The following is a 20,716-nucleotide window of genomic DNA, read 5'->3' as shown; positions in this document are numbered from 1 at the left end:
AGGCTGCGAGTGATTATAACTGTGGGAACACATTCCTGGTAATGACACCACTATGGTGAAAAAATTGGCTCATCTCCTGTCCTTAAAGTTCCTGTCCATGTCCTTTTTTGCAAGAGGTGTTAACAGCAGAGTACTAGCTATATTATGTCTCTGTTTATTGCTGTCCAAAATCCACTTGCAGCTGGATATAGGCTTTATTTCCTGCGTGGGCGTGGAGTGTGATACTGAGCTGTCATCAAGTTACTTTCGAGAGAGAGTGGCATCCGGATGATGTCTTGGCAGTTCTCAGTGTGTGTGTGTGTGTGTGTGTACACGTGTGCATGCACATGTGCAATTTGATTCCTTGCTCCTTTAGAGCTTATGTGGTCACTTCCTTTTGTGTAAAGCAACAGCAGAGCGGGGAAAAATTGCTTGGGTGATATTCTTTCTATAGGTGAAAACGCCCCTATGTAAAGCAAGGCCAAAGTACTAAGAAGTGTTTCATGGAGCCAGCCACTGTCCAAGGTAGGTATTTGAATAGTGTACTTCATGTAAGTGGTGTGGTTTTGCTTCCAGTACACTGGTTTTTTGAGCCTTTGCATTGCTACAAGCTTGCTGACTGCAAAACACTGCTGCCATTTGGTGTTCTGGCTGGAACTGGGGAGAAGACTAATTCCAGTCTATCTGCAAGAGACTTCACTGTTGTTTTTCTTTGTAGGTTTTATCAAAGCTAACCTAAAGCAAAAAATAAAGAGGCATGCTTATGTGGACAATCTCTATTACTCCATTTACTAAAATATTAAAATGTTCTAAAGAAATTAAAAACTTAAAAGTGTTAGCCTTTTAAATGTCTAATTTCCTAGCTGCTCCTCCAAGAGTTTTTACATCACACTTTGAAGTACTGTCTCCTATAAATGTTGCAAAGAATCAAGGAAAGAGTAAAACAAATGAGATAGATACGCATATAGTTTTGAAAATTAATGATGAAGAAAATACCAGTATTCTTGATGACTGAGCTAATTAACAGGGGATGAAATGAAAGATGACAAGATGGAAAAAGCTGTGTCAGAGACTTAGTGACACAGTATATTGCTTAGCCAAGCAAAACCCCTTTTCAATGGAACAGTAAACATTAGCATGCTTTTTTTTTAAAAAAAAAAATATTTCTGAAGCACAAGAATGTTCTCAGTAACTAATATGATAAATGTCATTTGCTTCAGTCTTCAAAAGTAAGTTTTTCAGGCAGCTGAAAGCATTAAGTACACTGATGCAGCACAAGAGCATGTTAATTTGTAAGAAAAATAAATAAATAAATAGCAGTGCTGTAACACTGACTTGTCATACAGGTTCCACGGCTGCTATACAATGGCTTCATTGAACTGAACTTGAACTGGTAACTTCTAGCAGAGAATGCTTACAATTTCAAAATTAAATATATTCATCTTTAATTTAAATTCTGTGTAACTGATTTTTGTGCCAAAAGTTCTTCTTCAGCCTTTTAACTCTACATCTTAAAACTTACCCTGGAAAATCCTCCATCTTTATCCTCCTCTGCAGGTCCCATTTAGCCACCAGTGACACCATTCAAATCCATTTTCTGCTGTTTGCACACATAAGGTGCTGAAGGTGGATCTTGCCAGGAGTAAATTAGTTGCTTGAAGCTCTTGTTCAAGTTAGAATTCCTGAAAGTTCCAAACTCTGCCAGGAGAAAAGCTTTCTTATTGCAAGAGCCCTAACCTTTAGCTTCAAAGCATGCCCAGAAAAAACACCCGAGCAGATTACATAGTAGGACAGACCTGGACATTGAGTGAGTGGTTACCAGACAATGCAGTATAGTTTTCTCTCTCCTCCAATAAGTAAAATTTATTTATATGTGATGGAGTATCTCCAAAATAAACTTTAGAGAGGCAGATTTGTACCAGAGTAGCCAACAGACCATGGTGAGGACAGCCACATATAAAATACGATCAAAAATTTCCTCCTTCAGCTTGCTCAACAGCCTGGTAATAGGGATGTTCTTGAAGGATGTAGAAAATTAATTCATATGAGTTCTCTGCATTCCCCTCTGCAGGGGATTTAAGTTTCTTACAGCACTGGTGGGTAACCTACCAAGCTACTAACTATTCCCTCTCTTCTCAGATTTTTCTTTATTTTGGCTTTTGTCTTTTCTCAAAGGAAAGAGAGGAAAAGGAATGCCCTGCCTTAACAGCAAACTTTGAACATGAACTTAATTCCAGCTTAATGTTCACCCTTCAGGAACTCAAGAGAAAGAAGTTATGTGTAATTTCAGAGATGCTTACTCATCTCTGGCTACTTTTACCAGATGACTCCCAGACCTTTCTCTGCACATCAGTAATAATTAGCTCAAATGGTGCCTTGTTAAGTTAGTTTCTAGAAATTTCTTCCTCAGACATCTAAATCTAAGCAACTAACCTAGAGTTAACTGAAGACTAAGCATGAATTATTGCAGTCACTAAACGTTTGATGATGTGACTCTTAAATCATGAGATCAAAAACCCCAAAACTCTCCACAAGAACACTCACCTAAACCCAAGAAAAGAGGGAAGAAGGACACCCCAGGGACTCACCTAAGGAGGATTCACCATGCAATGTGAGCATCTCTGGATGTTTTATTTAGGCAGTACAGAGGAAAACGCAGCTTCACTCCAAATCCTGCAGCAGGGCTAATGAACTCGGAGACATCAACTACTTGCTTGGCCCTATTTTTAACACTGCTGTAGGTAAAAGTATTTTCAGTCTAGGAGAACCTTTAGTAAATGCATGAGAAAAAGACCTCATTCTTTATCCCTTACAAATATGTAATTGCAGGGCAGGATATCATGCTTCTTTTCTTCTGTTCAGAAAGGAGGAGTTCGCTCTAGAAGGATATGTGATACAGTTGCACAGATAAGTACATCACTGTTTAAATAGTCAATTTTTTCTTTGCTGCTAAAGGCTCAGATGGGTGGATAGCTAGCCCACACAATAATAACACTGTAGTTGCGAGGTTCCTTGCAAGGCAAGTGGAGTTCTGACTTTATTGCACTGCATGAGTTCAGTATTCACTGGGAACAATATTAAACCAATTCTGCTTTTGAAAATCCAACCCAGTTAGTACATGCCAGACCAAAATAAATATTTTTAAATATGTTCTATTTGCATTAAGAAAAAAATGTATTAAGACAGGGCAAAACCAGCTTGCTTTTCAAAGCGTTATTCAAATACGTAACAGAAAACAAAAAGAAAACATAAATTTGAAATTTATAAGACACAAGCCATACTACAGCATCTATAGTGTGAAAAGAACACTTGCATATTGCTTCAGTGCAGTGTGCAGGAGAGATTCACTAGAAGATGTAAGGAAATGTACTACATGATACTGAAATTAACTTTTTCCCCTAATTGTTGGGTCTTATAGAAATGTACCAGCTGCTGAGGTTGGCAGACTTTTTAAATTCCAGGCTTGCAATTCAGAAATAATTCTGGGGGGGGGGGAATAATCGAGAGTATGACAGTCTGCCTACAAATATGTCACTATCTGTTTACTTCACTGTGTGTCAATGGGATTAGTTCCTTATTCAGGGAGAAGAAGCTGAATCAGCCGTTGTACATACCCTGCTGCTAGTCTGCCTCTGCAGCCTGGAAAGGACCCCTCCTGCTACCAAGAAAACCCAAATACTGTGCCCTTGACTTGGTAACAGAAAAAAAATAGGTTAGTAATAAATTAAAGGGGCTTCTATGGAGACAGCTGTTAGCTGTATGCATCAAGTTACCCATTTTCTGTGCAATAGTTTGTGTAGGTGTCAGAGGAATCTCAATAGTTCACCAATTACTGGAAAACTCTGGGAGTCAAATGTTTGACTGAATGATGGCTGGATGTTTTTAAGTCTGTTTTTCCCTCTGCAAACAGCTGATGCCTGCATTAAGCTAAGATCAAATGAAAAATGTATTCAGCATTTCAGAGATACCCAGAAGGAAAATAACAGTATCAGGAGCTAAGCTTTCTTATGCTTCTTTTGTATATGTCAACTTATATTATCCTCTGCGATGTATCATCCTTCCCAGTGTACTTAATCTTATAATGAAAGAGGACCATTAATATGGAAAGTCACGAGACTACTTCTTTCATATGCAAAATAAATTGCATGCAGCCACACCTCTGATATGAACTTTTGAACCTGGAAGCTGCAAAATTTGCTTTTTATACATTCCTGAGAGTTTTGATAGGGTCTACTACTGTTTTTTTCCTGACAAATGAAAAATATACCTGTTCGTAGCCTGAAACACCCACACTAAAGCTGTGATAACTGAATCACTGAAAGTATATACAACCCTTTCCTAAAAAAAAGGGAAAGAAACGTAGGTAAGCACTGAGCACCTCATGCAGACTCTGGGTAGTGTTACCAGCTCCAAGGGACTAATTCTTCTTTAGAAGCCAGTTAGTGATTTCCATGACAACATAGTGGGCTTCTGTTTTTTTGTTTTCATTTTTTGTTTTTGTTTTTTGTTATTATTTAAATTCTAAATTAGCTACTCTGATTATATTCAGAGGAAAAGCAGTTCCACTCTTCGTTCCACGATATTTCACCAGCAGCCAGGATGAGGCCACCTTTCTCGTAGCTGCTTTGTGACAGCCTTTTTAGCAAAACATATTTCACCCTGGTATAGACTAGCAACATTTTAAAGAAAAATCCAGAACAGTTATGAAATCCATTCCATAGGTGAAGACACCTTGAAGTAAACGTGCTAGGATGTGGCAACAAAATCTTTTTTGAAAATAAGATAAAAAAGACTAACTAGTAAAGTCTTCTATGAGGGAAGGGAAGGGAAGGGAAGGGAAGGGAAGGGAAGGGAAGGGAAAAATTAAAGGAAAAAAGATTCCAGAAGGACCCATAAATCACTTCCATCAGATCACTGAGAAGTGACACCCTGCATATAAATCTCCATCACTTAGCAAGCACGTCCTTGACTTACTACCTCCTACCTAGAAACTCAGTAGGGTCTGAAATGTCAGACCTGAGTATAGTTGACCCTCTTTTTGACAGCTAAGACAAGATTTGGTTCTTCTGAGTGCAAAGTTCCCCCCGCTATAGGAGAAGGGAGATATACAGCTGAAAAGAAATACTGGGCACTATATTTGAGGCTAAACTGAAATAAGTATCTTACCAAACCGAGGCAAAGTATGTTGTATTGATGATGAGTTTAACAATTTACAAATATATACTCAAAGAAGAGGACTCTCACTGGCTGTCTTAATATTTCCAGTATATGTGGTATCTTATATTAAGCCTAATGGTTTGCTACATAATTGCATCATTAGTAAACCAGTGTTCATGTTCAGTTTCAACTTTCTATTGGTTTAGAGAAAGGATTTCAAATTTGCATTTAAATGAAATTGAGCAAAGAGTGATAAAGGCTTCAATTAAAAGGCCACCTGTTTTTGTTAATTCATTTTTAATAGGAACAGTAAATATTTTCAGTTGATGCACTTTCTGCTGCAAGATTGGTACATTCTTCTCTTCTTTATTTCCAGTGTCAGACACCCCTCATTAGAAGAGTCTATCATTATCTCTGACTAAAGGAACCTGCCTCCAGCTTCATGAATCTGTTGGTTCAAGACAAAAAAGTAAAGTCAACCACATAGCTATTTAAAAAGTGTAAGCATAACAAACTAACATGTGATCAAAGTGTATTTTTCTAATAAATTCTTTTTAAAAATCAGTAAGTTCAGAAGACAAAATCAAAGTTGTGCACTCAAAAAAGGCACATTCTTTCTTCAGTTACACCCTTCTTGGAGCCTACAGACCTTACTTAGGCATGCTGGTACGAAACAAAAGTAATCTCCCATGTCACAATTATGTAATGTAATTAAAACTGGAGGATTACAAATATGTAAAACACAAATTATGACAAGCAGTTTTCATGGAGTATAAACCAAACCGGTGTTCACGGAGTATGAGTTTCAGCTGGCACCTGGAAACTTTACATCTTCCTATAAAATTTCTTCCTTTGATACTAAATCATTCACTTTTTTTGTCTTGCTTCATAGGTTTACAGCTCTTGTTTTGTCCAGCTGCCATTAACAACATAGCAGCTCATCTTGTTTTCCTAATACTTTTGAAATAATTTGTAGCCATAATTGCTTCTCTGTTTTCCATTTACTGTAACCATAACCACTAATTTGCTAACAACCGCTACACTTCTGTTACAACCAAAGCTTAAAAATCCAAGCAATTTCCTCAAGAACAATTTGCACTGAACACCCTTCTCTTTGGGGATGCAATGTAAGCATTTAAATAAAGAACTGAAGCATTTAATTAGGGTGTGCTTCCTTCCTGCTAGCAGGACATCACACTAGTGAGTAAATGGATTAAGTTTCTTGTAACGCAAGCCAGGAGACATCTTGACAGTTGCGTTTTACATTGTCAGATGTCTAGTTAAGGGAAACACGGGGGTCCAATCCCACCTTTAAAAACTTAATTTTTGACTTACATTGTTATTGTCTTTACCTGCTATGTGGTTTTCCACAACAAACTTAGCAAGGGATTATGTTTTTCATTTCTGGTTGAATGAAGAAGGGAATTAACAGAAAAATAAATAGAAGATATTCACAGGAAACTGCAGGTTAGGGGATTTACCCCCTATTTGTTATAAGTTAAACATTTACAAAAGAAAATAAATACTGCAGAACTCTCTCTCCTCACCTCTCTCCCCTCCCTCTCCCACCCCATATGTATTTCTGATTGACATACCCATATAATTTGTTGGTTTTATATTTGCTGGATGAAGGCATGTATCAGGAGTTTCAAATCATTGATTTTTATTTGGATCACATTCTGCTTCTTAACTGGTTGCTGCTGCAGTTGTTTTCTTTTAATGCTTAGAAAACCAAAATAAAAATAGCTCTTGAAGTTCAGCATGAGTACACGTTGCAAAGGTTTGGACCTAATGCTCTGCTATTAAATAAATATATTAATCTTTTTCTTTAAAGTTAGATGGCTAGAGAAACTGGAACAAAGCATATAAATAACTGATTTCAGCTCAGCTCAAAGGGTCAAAAGACTCTAACTGGTTACTATGCCTATGGAGAAACGACTGCTTAATGCTCTCCAACTCACTTCAAAGGACTCACTACTCTTTCACTCTCTTGGTAAAGCTGTGTATGAGTAATTATTGCTGTAGCTGTTACAGATTAAACTGAAATGGGAAAAGAGACTGCATGAAAATCAAGGTAAAGTAGTGGGAAATAGCAGCTTCTCATTCAATGGCCACCTGCAGCCCTTCGATATGAACATCTAAGGTGTTGATCAGATCACTGTAAAGGCCTCAGCATGCTCTGACATTGACTGAAATAGCAAGTGCTGAAGGATACATACTCATATAGTTCCTATCCGTTTGTGCCAGAGTTAAATACCTAAGTATATTTTCCAAATTTGGAAGGGTACATTACCTTTATTGGCATATTAAAGGGTCTAAGTTCTTTTGTCTCCAGCAAGGAACAAGATTCAATAAAAAGCTAGGTTTTCTGCAGCCTTTACCACTTACCTAAAGGAAAAAGTCTCTCCTATAAAAGCATAGTAGGGAATGTCACCAAGTGCAAAAGTTATTTTGGAAACCTTAACACAACAAAGTTACATTAAAGACAGAACAAGTCTGTTTTCGTGCAGAATTATTTAATTAATTAATTTAAAATTGCTTAAAATGAAAAGTGACTTCTGGCATTTTGAGTTTTCAGTAGAAACATACAAGTTTTACTGAAAACCTTTTTTTTTTCTTTTTTCCCAAAAAATGCTTTAAAAAACTGGATTGAGAAAAACCTCTATTGTTTCAAATTATATATACCTAATTTTCATCATTGCAAAAGGAGCGGTATTTTTCAGATCAACCCTCTTTTTTGAGGGAAGTAATTTATGACTATCAGATGAAATTTTTATAATATTTGGATAATTCCACAATATTCCTAGTGAACATAATGAACTGTTTCTCAGCAAAAAAAAAATGCTTCTGCTGAACAGAATTCACATACTTGTAATTGTGACATTTATTGGCCAGTAAAAGAAAATATCTAAACATCTCATTTTACCGGACTGTGAACATAGATCTAAAGGATAACCTAAAACTGACAGTTTGAAATCCTGCAGAAACTTTGCTTTCAAAGAAAAAAAAAGTTAAGTTCAGAGTCCATTTGTTTGATTTTTATTTTTTTTTTCGTTTATTGGGGGTTTTAATTTGCTTGGGTTTTTTTGCTGGTTGATTACTGAGTAGTCTTGCTGATGGGTTACTGAGGTTGGGTTGAGAGCACTTTCAGCACTGATTTCCTCTAATATTACAGTGGTGATCTGCAAACTCCTCTTGGATAATGCAATGAGGTAGGAATTTATCACAGTAGGTTGATGGCATCTGGAGAACAGTTAGCAGGAAGCAGTGATATGGCAGGTAAATCTACTGTTGGGTGGCTCCACCAACTGCCGTCTACCTCCTCCCATGGGCAAGATGAAGATAAATGTAGTAGGCTTGTCGCTGTCATTGGGTTGAGTTGTACTATTCCTTTCAGCTGCTCTGTCCTGCTCTAAATCAGTAAAGAAGTCATAAACCACACTTCATATTTAAACCACTCTTTAGACTTCTGTCCGTCTCAGGAGCAATACAAGTCAGAATTGCTAAATCAACCTATCCTTTCTACTTCTGAGGTCTTTTTGAATTATCCTTGTTATGCAGGAGGTTTAAAGCATCAGAGGGGTTGGTTTAACAGACCTTTACGAGTAGTGGAGGGCATGAGGTAGGACAGGAATTTTAAGATCCTTACAAGTAGCAGTTAATGATACCATCTTCTGCTAACTGTTGTCCCCTGGAAATATTACTTTTTCCTGCTGTGCTGTCGCAATTAAACCCATTCCATTGCACAGCTACCATTGAAACTCTTCAAACTGGACCAAAATCTGAGTGACATTATACCTTTGTCCATGCAGTGGGAATAACACCCCCCAAATGATTTACAGTTCAGCCTGGTACTGAAGTAATCAGAAAACTTTGCAAAAAACTCTTGCTGAGTTTTAATTAGGATTAACTAGTCAGAGGTCATCCTCTATTCTGGTTAATACCACTTGTACCACCTGAAAAATAAGTGGATTACAAGACTAAGTCTAGTTGCTGAATAGATTAAAAAACATATTAAACCTGTGGATGATATTATAACATAGTTAAAAATATATTAAGAAAGAGAAGCTTCACACACTGATTATTTTTTTTAATAGTGCTTAGCTCCTTTTTTCTTTAACAGTCCAATTACATTTATAATAAGTCTAAGACATATACACAGGATACTTCATACATCCAAGTGGGGTTTGATCAAAGAATCTCAGTCTCACTTCGTCATTGCGTTGCTTTCTCCAAAAGAAGAAAAACTAACTTTTTTACTTCAATAATATGGAAAATATGTAACACAAGTTCTAAAGTTCTGATAAACCTTCAGATGCCATTATGACAATAATAAAGATAGATGTCAGTTAAGCAAGCAATTTAACATTCATAGACCATTACAGGACACAGTGCACATTTTTAAAAAGTCACTGAATTTACATTTAAAAATCACTGGATGAAAATATAGGGAGAAGCGGTAAATCAAAACCATAAAGTGATATGCAATAAGAGTACATAACCACCTAAGCCAAGATATGGGAAGGGAAGCTGAACAAGAGATGGATGGCTTTGTATGTGCGTGTGAGACAGAATGTATATACACACATAAAATTATGTGGTTTTATATATATACATTACATATATATGAAAAAATATGTGACTGCAGAAATTTTATGCTCTCATAGTTCCATCACAGTTGTATGCATCATAGTCCAGAAAATGTCTAAGGGTTTGAAATTTAGAGTATCTTATAGATACAGTGTGGGGTTTACTCATTACTTATAAGTCATCAAATTTACACTGGAACAGGAATTAATTTATTATCATGATTAAGAGCATCATTGGGAAAATGTTTTCTTCCCGAGCTCAGTGAAAGCACAAAAATTTCAATGGAGAACTTTCCTACAGTAAGCACCATTTTATGTATTGCAAACAATCCATCTTTTCCCAGTTTCTACTCTGGCATAAGCATAGTACTGGTTGATACTTCTTGATATTTTTAATCAAATCTCCTTCTCCTCAACATTATGTGAAACACCTTATGCAGTGGAGAGGTTTCTCTGTGGACATCCCTGACACTAGAAGAGTTTGATCTTTGCCTAATATGGGGCGTCATGAAATATCTCTTCTGCTGCAGCATTCCTCATACTTGTCCCATGTAGAATCATGTTAATGATTTCTGAGCCTCACCAAATACTTTATTAATAAAACACACACATATTTAGTGTATTTTTCATCTAACATTTAATGGTTCATGAGGAAGTAAAACTATTTGATCCACATAAATTTTAATTTAAGTTAAATTACAAATTTTCCTTGCAAACAATAATTTCTTTAAATATTCTCCATTAAATTTAATTTTAAAATATAATTTTAAATATAAATAAACTGCAGAAAAATAATATGTAGAAATTATTTTGCATGTGAAGCTGAAAGATGAGAAAACTACATAGCCTCTGAAATAAATATATAGGTCTAGGCTTCAACACCTTTCATAGCATGTCATAGAAAAGAGAGAAAATGTCTTTCTTTTCAGACTTGAGAAAAAAACATATTAGTATAGTATATATTTTTTTACTCACATACTTATTATTGTTGTTATTACATGCATCATTATATTATTCTATACTTCCATTTACTGTTTTAAAAGATATTTTGCAGTTTTCCTGTATTCCAATTTTTTAAAAAAATCAATTCATGTACATATGAAATTAATTTTAGACTTAGACTTAAATGATCCATTAGTAAAAAAAATATCTATAATATGCCAAAATTGGTTTATTTAAAAGATTTTTTAAAAATCTGGTGAATTTGGCAGTGGGGAGATTTTAAGAATACTTAAAGACCTTCAAAAAGACAATTTCCTAATGTACCAAACCAACTTCATACAGAAAATGTATAATAATATATGGGGTAATTATCACTTTGGAGATGTGCCTCAACGTTTCAGCATATTGAACACTGATAAAGTGAAATATTTCTCATAGTTCTGAAATTGCTTTGGTAGATGAGGATAAAATAATTGAAAACTTCTTTTACACAGCTTTTAAAGCCAAATGAGAACTTGTCTGTAGTGTACTTTACTGCCTTATGCAATATACGAGGCAAGCAATTAACTTCAAGCAAATATTCATTTTCATTTCCTATTAACTCCGTAGTCAGAGGGATGTCCTCCAAAATTAATCTTAGGGGTATTGGTTGCAAATGATGATATGTTGTCAAAGTTCAAACCGTTTGATTGTAGTGTAATCTTTCTTTCTTCAGACACTCCTAATTCAGTTTCATTGATGTCTTGAAGATAATCAGGCCAATGGTGGATTATTCTCTTTTCAAGTGTGCATCACGGAACAATGATCACAAACTTTTTTGTATTTCTTCAGGATGTAGGGAAAAATGTGTTGTTTTCAGCAAAAAACTAACAATTTTTTTTTCAGACTAGAAAATGGTGGTATATTGTTTTCAATATATGAAGCTTTTGCTTCATCAAGATTCATCCTGTGGATTAATCTTGGAAAATGACAGCATTGGACTTTTTTGTCATGAAGTAAACTGTATGAAATGTTATAGACCAGTTCTGATGCTTCTGCATATTTTTTATTTCTCATTATTAATAACAAACAGAAGTTAAAGTATTTTCTTTCTAGAAGGTATGATAGAATTATTTTTGTATGGCATTTTCTTGACTGATTACCTAAATGGTCTGGAACATAGTATTCACCAAACTTTGCAATAAAATATAGTATCAGCATACCTAAAAATTTTTTTCTGTTTCTTACAGCTCCTAATGTACTTTTTCTAAAATAGGGGGTGTGTTTTGATATGTTTGGGTTTTTTTCTTAGTGGTGTTTTTTGGTTTTTTTGTGGGTTTTTTTTTTTTTTTTTTATGGTACTTCAATATGTATATAAAAATCTGAGAAACCGTATTTTAAAAAACACTCAGATATCCCTCTGCTCCAACATGTTTCTAATAAAGTCTGGCACATGTAATATCAAGCAATGCACATAAAAATGAATTCTGCTATTTAAGTATCATGGATACTGAGCTGATTAAAGCTCACCCAATTAAAGTGGGTGATAAGACACAAAAATTTTGATAAGATACATTGAAAAGAATTACATTTCTAAAGAAACATATTTTAAGCTCACAAAAATTCCTAAAACTTTAGTAGGAGAGGGAAAGCTTCAGGCTATCTAAAGCAGTTAGTCAGTAATATATTTACCTAAAATATGTAAATAAAAAATGTGGGTCTGCTTCTACATTCAGAAACTAGACACATATTGCTGCTTTTCTTTTTTGGTGTTTTTTTTTTTTTTTTTGCATGGTACTTCAATATGTATATAAAAATCTGAGAAACCGTATTTTAAAAAACACTCAGATATCCCTCTGCTCCAACATGTTTCTAATAAAGTCTGGCACATGTAATATCAAGCAATGCACATAAAAATGAATTCTGCTATTTAAGTATCATGGATACTGAGCTGATTAAAGCTCACCCAATTAAAGTGGGTGATAAGACACAAAAATTTTGATAAGATACATTGAAAAGAATTACATTTCTAAAGAAACATATTTTAAGCTCACAAAAATTCCTAAAACTTTAGTAGGAGAGGGAAAGCTTCAGGCTATCTAAAGCAGTTAGTCAGTAATATATTTACCTAAAATATGTAAATAAAAAATGTGGGTCTGCTTCTACATTCAGAAACTAGACACATATTGCTGCTTTTCCTTGGTTTCCCTGATTCTCTTTTACCTCTCTTAATCCTTTTGGTTTTCAAGCTTTTATCTTGATTATAATCAGTAATATGAAATTATTTGATCACCTAATGCTTTTTTACAGAAAACTCTTAGAAAAACAAGCAACACACTTCTTTTCCATTTAGTGTCACATACATAGCAACAAGACTCTAAGCTGCTTCCACTTAAACTTTACTCTATCCCTTACTAACTAGGAGTATTCACAGTAAATAGTGATTGCCTGGAGCCTAGTTAAATCTCTCTAAAATCTGTGAAAAAATCCCAGAACTGCAGGGCCTGAATTTTTAGCATGAAATCCACAGCACTCCTATCTTTCTTGGGAAGTTCCCAGCAAACAGAAATACTCAAGGCTTTGCAAAATTACCATGTTGTTGATTTACTCTTGAATTCTCTTGGTCTAATTGACAGTGATGGAGTAGAAGCTTTGTTGTCGATAACATATTGAAATATGTGCTTTCAATCTAATTAGGGCAGCTTACTGAAAACTGCAGATAGTGGGTTATATGTATTTCATATGAAAAAATAGAAATAAGCAATAAGGAGTAAAAGAAAACTTGAATGTGCTCATTCATCCGTCATGAGCTATCATAACAGAATTTTATAACTAAGTTAAATTAAAAACAGATAAAGAAAAAAAACACTTAAGAACAACAACAATTCAGAAAGACAATAAAACCTCTGTCAAATAAATACTCACATGCACTTGAGATTTTAGTGGCAAGTCAGGAAATACCAAGTGACCATCCTAGAGGACATCAGATAATGTAAATAATTTGATAATGAGGAAAACTTAAATTATATTTTACAAAAGTGCAAAACTCAGTTTCTTCCATTAAAAATGGTGAAAAATACAGAAATATGAAAGTCAATATTTCCAATACTAACCAATAGCTGTAGTAATAAGAAATTGTGTCTGAAGATTTGCAATTATCAGTAATTTCAGGAGTTTCAGTACACAAAAGAATGAAAATCTCATCTAAATTACTTTTCTGTTTGGAATTTAGATATTTGGAAAGGAACATAATCTCTTCAAAATTACTAAGAGGAGTATAACTGGGATGATGTCTGGCAAAAGAAGTAGCATCCTGTGTTAAGCTTCCACAGTGGTGCTGGGGCAAAAACCAAGTATCTCAGGAAAGAAGTCCATAGAATTAGCAAGCTGAGTGAGGTACAGCCTAGAGGACTAGGGAAGGTGTGAGGACCTCTCTGAAATGCTCCAGACAGGTGTTTCTTGAAACACTTTTGTCTTCAGAGCTTGCTGAGGACCGTTAAAATTATTTTTACTCCATCTCATATTAACAACTCTGAATCCTTCCTCAAAACCTGGTGTTTAACTTGTTTTTTTAGGTTCAGAGAAGTAGGTTTTAAATGTGAAGTGAAAGGAGAAATTTGAAGACAAGCTTCCTCCTCCATGAGTATTCCAAGAGTAGGGAAATTGCATCAGGAAATTAAAAGTTTGCTGTCACTGCTTTTTGAATGAATCCTGCTCCAAGAGCTGTATTTTAAGATTAATTCCTGGAACAAGTTCCAGGATGGGGAACTTAGGTGTGGAATGTGTGGTTTTTGGGTCTCAGTCAAGGCTGGACTTAAAGTAAGGTCCAAATTGTCAGTACTATCCAAATGTTTCTGAGTATATAGAGGAACTCCCAGGTGTCCAGAGAGCTCTCATTCTAAAGTTGTGAGTCAGGTTTTGATATTAAGTCCAATCGGAAGCCTATAGCTAGTGGTGGTCCCCAGGGGTCAGTACTGTGTCCAGTCTTGCTCAATATATTCATCTATGACCTAGATGAGGGCACAGAGTATACCCTTGGCAAGTTTGCTGATGATACATAACTGTTTTCCTTGGCTTGTTTTTTTTTTAGGGATGAGTCTTGTGTTTGCTGTGCCATACTCTGCATTCTCCTTCTTTTCTTTATATCCATGACAATTCATCTGGGACTGTTCCTGTTCCCTTTAGGTATACGTTCCTCTTTTTCTTACTGTTTTCATTGCCTTTTTATGCTTAATTGACTCTTTTTCTTTTCTGTATTTATCATTCCTTCTCCTTCATGCAGACAAATCCTGTGATATTTGTACAACAATTGACACTGAATGATATATAATACTGTCAAACTTCACTTGAAATTCAAGATAGAATACTTCTGAGATGAGCTCTACTCATACAAGTTCGATGTTACTGATGGCAGAAAACATGCAGGACCCCAGCAGAAAGATTCTTGCAGAAACATGAGATAGATACTCAACACCAAGGAACACAGATGAATCCAATGTGTATTTCTCCAACTGGCTTTATTAGGTATAGACACATAATTATATGTCTAACTGAGCAGAAGCCTTAGCAAACAAGCAGATAGTTACATAATTGTTAACGTTATAGCATTCCACTCATCTGTAAGTAGAAAACAGTTTTGTAATATTTGTTGGAATATTTTCTTCTATTTTAAAAATAATATTGATTTTCTAAGGATAAGCATATGTTATTAGAGTTTAAATATTCCTGGGAGTGTCTTCTTTCATAATTAACCACTTCTCATAACTTTATATGTTTTCTTTAAAATAATTTCAAATGAACCATATACATTGAGTTCCGACTGAAATGTATGTAATATTTTCACATGAAAAATTAGATCCCCATACAGAGATTCTTCTGCTTCAGCTTGTGTATGGAATTTATAACGGCTTCTTTCTGTCAAGCTTTTTCCCAATAATGTGTATTAAAATGATTATATAAAAATAAATTGCATTACACAGTATTGTAATGTTTTCCAAGATGACATTACATTAGTCTAACACAGGTCAATTTTCTCTGGTCGTCTAATAGCATGGATAATACTTTGGTTTGTGGGTGTTTTTGTTCTTGTTATTTCTGATTTTCCCTTTTTTCCTGGAAGAAATGTGCAACATTTCCCGGCACACATAAATAAGATCTGTTTTTACATTGTACTGTGGGCACTGTGTCTAGGTTTACTTCAGCCAGCTAAATCTAATAAACATCTACTGGGATAGTAATTTTTAAGTTCAAGTTCAATATCAAACATGTCAGCAGTGCACTTAGCAAGAAGCAGGGCAGCAGTTTGAAGAAAATGCAGATCCAGTCACCAGTAATTTTTATCAAATTATAAACCCTTGTTAGAGTGCTGGGATTTCATCAGCCAGCAGTGCTTAAATAAAAGCAATCCTCCTGCAGGAGGTGATTGTTTTGCTTAGGCATAGGTAGATTAAATATCAATTCATTTACATACTTTTGACACATGTTCTGCCACTCACATCTTCATTATCCACATTTGTGAAATTAATAGTAGATTTTGCAAGGTGTTATGAGGAAGTTTCATGCTGAACAGAAATGGACTGGCATTTGTATTTATTATCTTATACCTACTGATGTCATTTTTCTTTCAGGTAATTTTTTCTCTTTGTAAAATAATTGCTGAGAACCTAAAAAATGTAATTGTCATATTTAGAAGTGTGAAATATTGTGGTAAATGGTACATAATTATTTTAGCAGGATTAGGTATACAGTATGATACTGAAGGTCTGTGTATATTTAGCAGATAGAATGTACTCAATACATTTTTCAAACAGAAATTATTTCTGGGCTATGATTACAATGAGACATAGAGGTTGCCTCATTTCAGGATGTTAAATCCAAAATGTAAGGTATCAAAATTTTTTTCCAGTGGCTGCAGACGAATTCTGAAGTTACCTTTTTCCACTAGATATCCACCAAGTTCTGAGACAGGTAAACTGTTTGATACCTAAATCCAATGGGATTCTTAAAGTAGGTATTCCACCCAACTTGCTCTTGATTGAGAAAGTGTTTTCAGCAGTCACTTTATGACCTGCATCTTCCAGCTGGAGAACCTTTCAGATGAGGAGAGGCTGAGTGAGCTGGAACTGCTCATCCTGGAGAAGGGAAGGCTCAGGGGATTCTTAGCATGTGATGGGAGGAAATGAAGATGAAGGACCCAGGCTCATCTCATCAATGCCAGTTAACGAGACAAGAGGCAATGGGAACTAATTAAAACCCAGGAAATTCCATCCAAACACAAGAAAACACTTTTTTACTTTGAGGGAGGTCAAAGACTGGCACAGGTTTTTCAGAGAGGTTGTCTCCATCCTTGAGGATTTTAAAAACTCAATGGGCTTTTGATTGAGCAGGATAATTGAGTTACATGATTTCAAGAGGTCCCTTCCTGCCTCAACTGTTCTGTGATTCTGTGATTCCATAACACACACCAGGAGATAGCATTTCCAGTTCCCTCTGTCCAACTTGAATGTGGGAGGCCTGTGTGCAAATACTCACATCTGGCTTGCCCGGAGTTCTGGACTTGCAAGAGCCAGTTCTGATACTTCTCCTATAGTACATATTAATGTTTTGGTTACAGCATACTGCAGACTGCATTTTCTAATTTTTCATTTATTTATTCTTCCCCCTGAAGCTCTTCTCTCTGTTTCAGGGACTGTAATCTGCATATCTAAAGCAATGGGAAAAATAAAGGTTATCATTAACCTACTCATTTTAGCTGTAATCCCAAAGGACAAAAATGTTTAGTGGAATTAAGAAAATAATCTTAAATCCTGTATATCTTCTCAAAATTTCCTCTTGAATTGCCTAATTTCCCATTGACGATATCAATATAGAATCATGTAAAAAAGATCTGCAATGTTAGCTAAACAATGGCAAATAAAGTATCTACAGTGGCAGTATCTACTCCACTGTCACTTTATACTTTCATAGTCTTCTTGCACTAGAGTCAAGATATGGCTCAGCACTGAGACTTTAAATTGCCTGTGAAAGATATTTGCTTTCACTACTCCAGTGAATTAATTTAATATGACTTAGCTATTGGGAATCAATTACCTCATTAAGTATGAGACATTTTGTCCTGCAGTCGTTGCATCGTAGAAGCGACAGTTCAGCTTAGTCTCTTTTCTTACTTGTAGTCTTGATGGTGCTGGAGACAGTGACATAGGTCATAATTTCCTTAGGTAACATGAATAATCTCTGATTTGCTAACTCTGTATAACTCTTATTAATTTATTGTCATTTGCTCCATACACCTGCCTAAACTAAGTGATCTTTTTACAGAAACAGAATATGGGTATGCCTATGCACTCAAGAAAATGGAATGTAAAGGAAAAAATAATTTCAAAAAAATAAAATCACAAATTCAGAAAAGTTGAAGTGTGAAAGGACATCTGGAGTTAATCTAGTCCCAACATTCTGTGCTCAAGCCGGAAAAAGCTAGTGTAGGTTGCCCAAGACCCTGTCTAGTTGGGTTTTGAACACCTCCAAGGACAGGAACTCCACAGCTTCCCTGGACAGCCTGTTACAGTGTTTGAACATGCTAAAAATTCTGTTTTCTTTAAGCAAATTAACAGTTATTTTATATAACTTTGTACTGCTAATTCTGTTTCCACTTACAGCGATACGCAGCTACTAAGTCTTCCCTACAACTTGACTTGAAATAAAATTTCATCACTGTCTAATAATGCTATTCTGCAAAGTCCTGAACAAAATGGAGGACCAAGCTTGGTCCTGCATGGTCCTGAAGCCATGTCCGCATTCTTACAAAATGAATTATATCTTCTGTCTCAAATCAAGTTTAATAAAGTGATCATGAAGTTCTGAGGTGTCCTCTGCACTACCCTTAAAACTTGCAGGTGACTTCCAGACACGTCATCCTTCTGATAAGAACTTGAGGACTTGTAAATCTATGTAACTTCTGATGAGTTGATATCATTTTTTCATATCTTTTTCTTTCTTCTCAGGAACTCCTGCGGCTGAGCTGTGGGTAAACTGCATTGATTGCAACTTCTGTAATCCGACTTGGTCCACCCCTGTCATCTTGATAAGTCAAACTCCTTTTGCCACTTCTTTTGTTGATGTTACGAGCCTGGTTTTTTAAAGTTGTGGGGGAAAAAAAAGGTACTATTTTTCAGCCTGTGAATGACAGATTTTTCACAGGGATTTGCCTTTAACTTCTTTCATGCTCTCCTGAAATTAATTTTTCTCAGTCTGATGTTTCTAAATTGCCTCTCTTCTAGTTCTTACATTGTGCTTCTCTTTTGCTGATGTGCTGAAGTGCACAATTTGAACTTTTTTGTTTTGGTTTTGTTTTTCAAAACTTCAAGGAAAAGAATAATCTCCTCTAGTTGTCGAAGTTTACATCAGGAGGAAGCAAACTGTACCCTAGGTCTGCTCCATTCATTATAACCTTGGCATTTTGAATATTAAAACCAAGATAAGTAAATTGACCATAGTATTTTTGACATAACATTAACGTAAGAGTGAAGAAGGTTATTCCTCAGGTTTGTTCTACAGATTTATGTTTCAGGAATTTGCAATGGGTTCATGTTGATTTTACCCGAAAGTCTCCACAGAAATCTTTTTTAAGAATTTAAACTTACATATTCCTGACACACTGCATCCCTTCCAAGTTTGTTTGGTGATGCAGGAAATTTTTCAAATTTCTCTAGTGTAAGTTTCTTCACTTCACAGTATTTTTTTTCTTCCCTTTCTGTTCTGTTCATGAACAGAAGAAGATTGAATTAGTCTTATCAGCTGAAACAATATGATCTTTATGATTTCTGAAATTTAAGCCAAGGGAGTAGAAATGTAATGGTGTCTACTTGTCAAGATAGATGGAAATGTGAAATTCAAACAAGGGATCATTGAGGAATGCTATTTTTATTACAAGATATTTATTTAACTATACAATATTTTCTTCCTTCTGAGGTACCATTAGATATATAATATAAAGTAAGAAAAAAAATGTTTATTATATCAATCTTCTTTTATAATAAATTTATCAAGTAGAAAGTGCATTATGAAAGCTGAGAATAAGTATAAATAATAAATCTAAAGTTCTAGAGTTTAGATCACATAGACCATTAGTAGAAAGGTGAAGACCACCTGGAAAAGAAATGGGAAAATACCTTTATACAGTTCCATGAAATATTTTGGAAGTAAATAAATAGATAGTAGTCTGCTAGGATTTATTTTTGGAACAGGAAGCAGTGAAAAGTTTTTGCGGGTTTTGTCAGAGCAAAAATGTTATCTTTCCTGGTCCAGAATTTTCTTCACATGACCACTGTGAGATGTAGATTTAAATACGAACACAGACTGAAACCACTTGTGGCAAAAAAAAAAAAATAAAAATCAGTATTTTCAATTGATTTGAAAGATTTTTTATGTTTACAGTTAAATGTGTGCCTATGTGCTGAGCTGGACTAGGTAAGGAAAAAAGTCCTTGTAAAATACATGATAAAACAATGCTTTCTCAGCATTATCTATTGAACAATATGTTACATGAAATTTTTCCAACAGTGCATTCTGGATCCCTGTTGCAGAAAGTAATGAGGAGGAACTAAACTGACAAACTTCCCTAACCAGCTGCACCTCACAGTCCAATTATGTAGTTATTCATTTTACAGATGAAATTTGGCTTTGATGAAAATCAGAGCATTGAAGCTGAAAATTAACATTTTGGTTTGTTTTTTTTTTTTTATAATTTTGTTTCTTTTCATTAAATTAGCACACATACAAAGGCACCCATCAGTAGCCCTGGGCACCCTGAGAGATGTTGCAATAGAAGTCAAAAAGAGGGTAACAAATATCAAACAAGATAATACAACTGCTGTACAATAGACTAACAAATAGTTATAAAAACATAAATGTCTCTAAACTGTCATGTCCTTACTAAGTACAATAACCAACAGACTGACGTTGCAGTATATCTTGAATGTCAGCAGACCTATGCTATTTCAAATCAAATAGGCTACCTATTTTCCAAGCTGAGGGACTCACTTCAAAAGTACTTTAAATACTTCAGTTCTTTT

General features: G+C 35.1%; 1 long non-coding RNA gene across 1 annotated transcript; it reads left to right on the top strand.

The window, feature by feature from the left end:
* Positions 1-385: 385 nt before the first annotated feature.
* Positions 386-19,266, top strand: LOC106901648. Its single transcript, XR_001414341.1, has 6 exons — positions 386-504; positions 3,550-3,691; positions 5,513-5,605; positions 14,737-14,831; positions 16,552-16,613; positions 18,647-19,266. It is a non-coding gene; the product is annotated as an uncharacterized LOC106901648 (long non-coding RNA).
* Positions 19,267-20,716: the final 1,450 nt, after the last annotated feature.

Source organism: Calidris pugnax, unplaced genomic scaffold (genome assembly GCF_001431845.1).
Source record: "Calidris pugnax isolate Ruff unplaced genomic scaffold, ASM143184v1 scaffold219, whole genome shotgun sequence".
Taxonomy (NCBI): domain Eukaryota; kingdom Metazoa; phylum Chordata; class Aves; order Charadriiformes; family Scolopacidae; genus Calidris; species Calidris pugnax.
The sequence above is the reverse complement of the archived record's forward strand: the minus strand, read 5'-3'. Positions and strand labels throughout refer to the sequence as shown.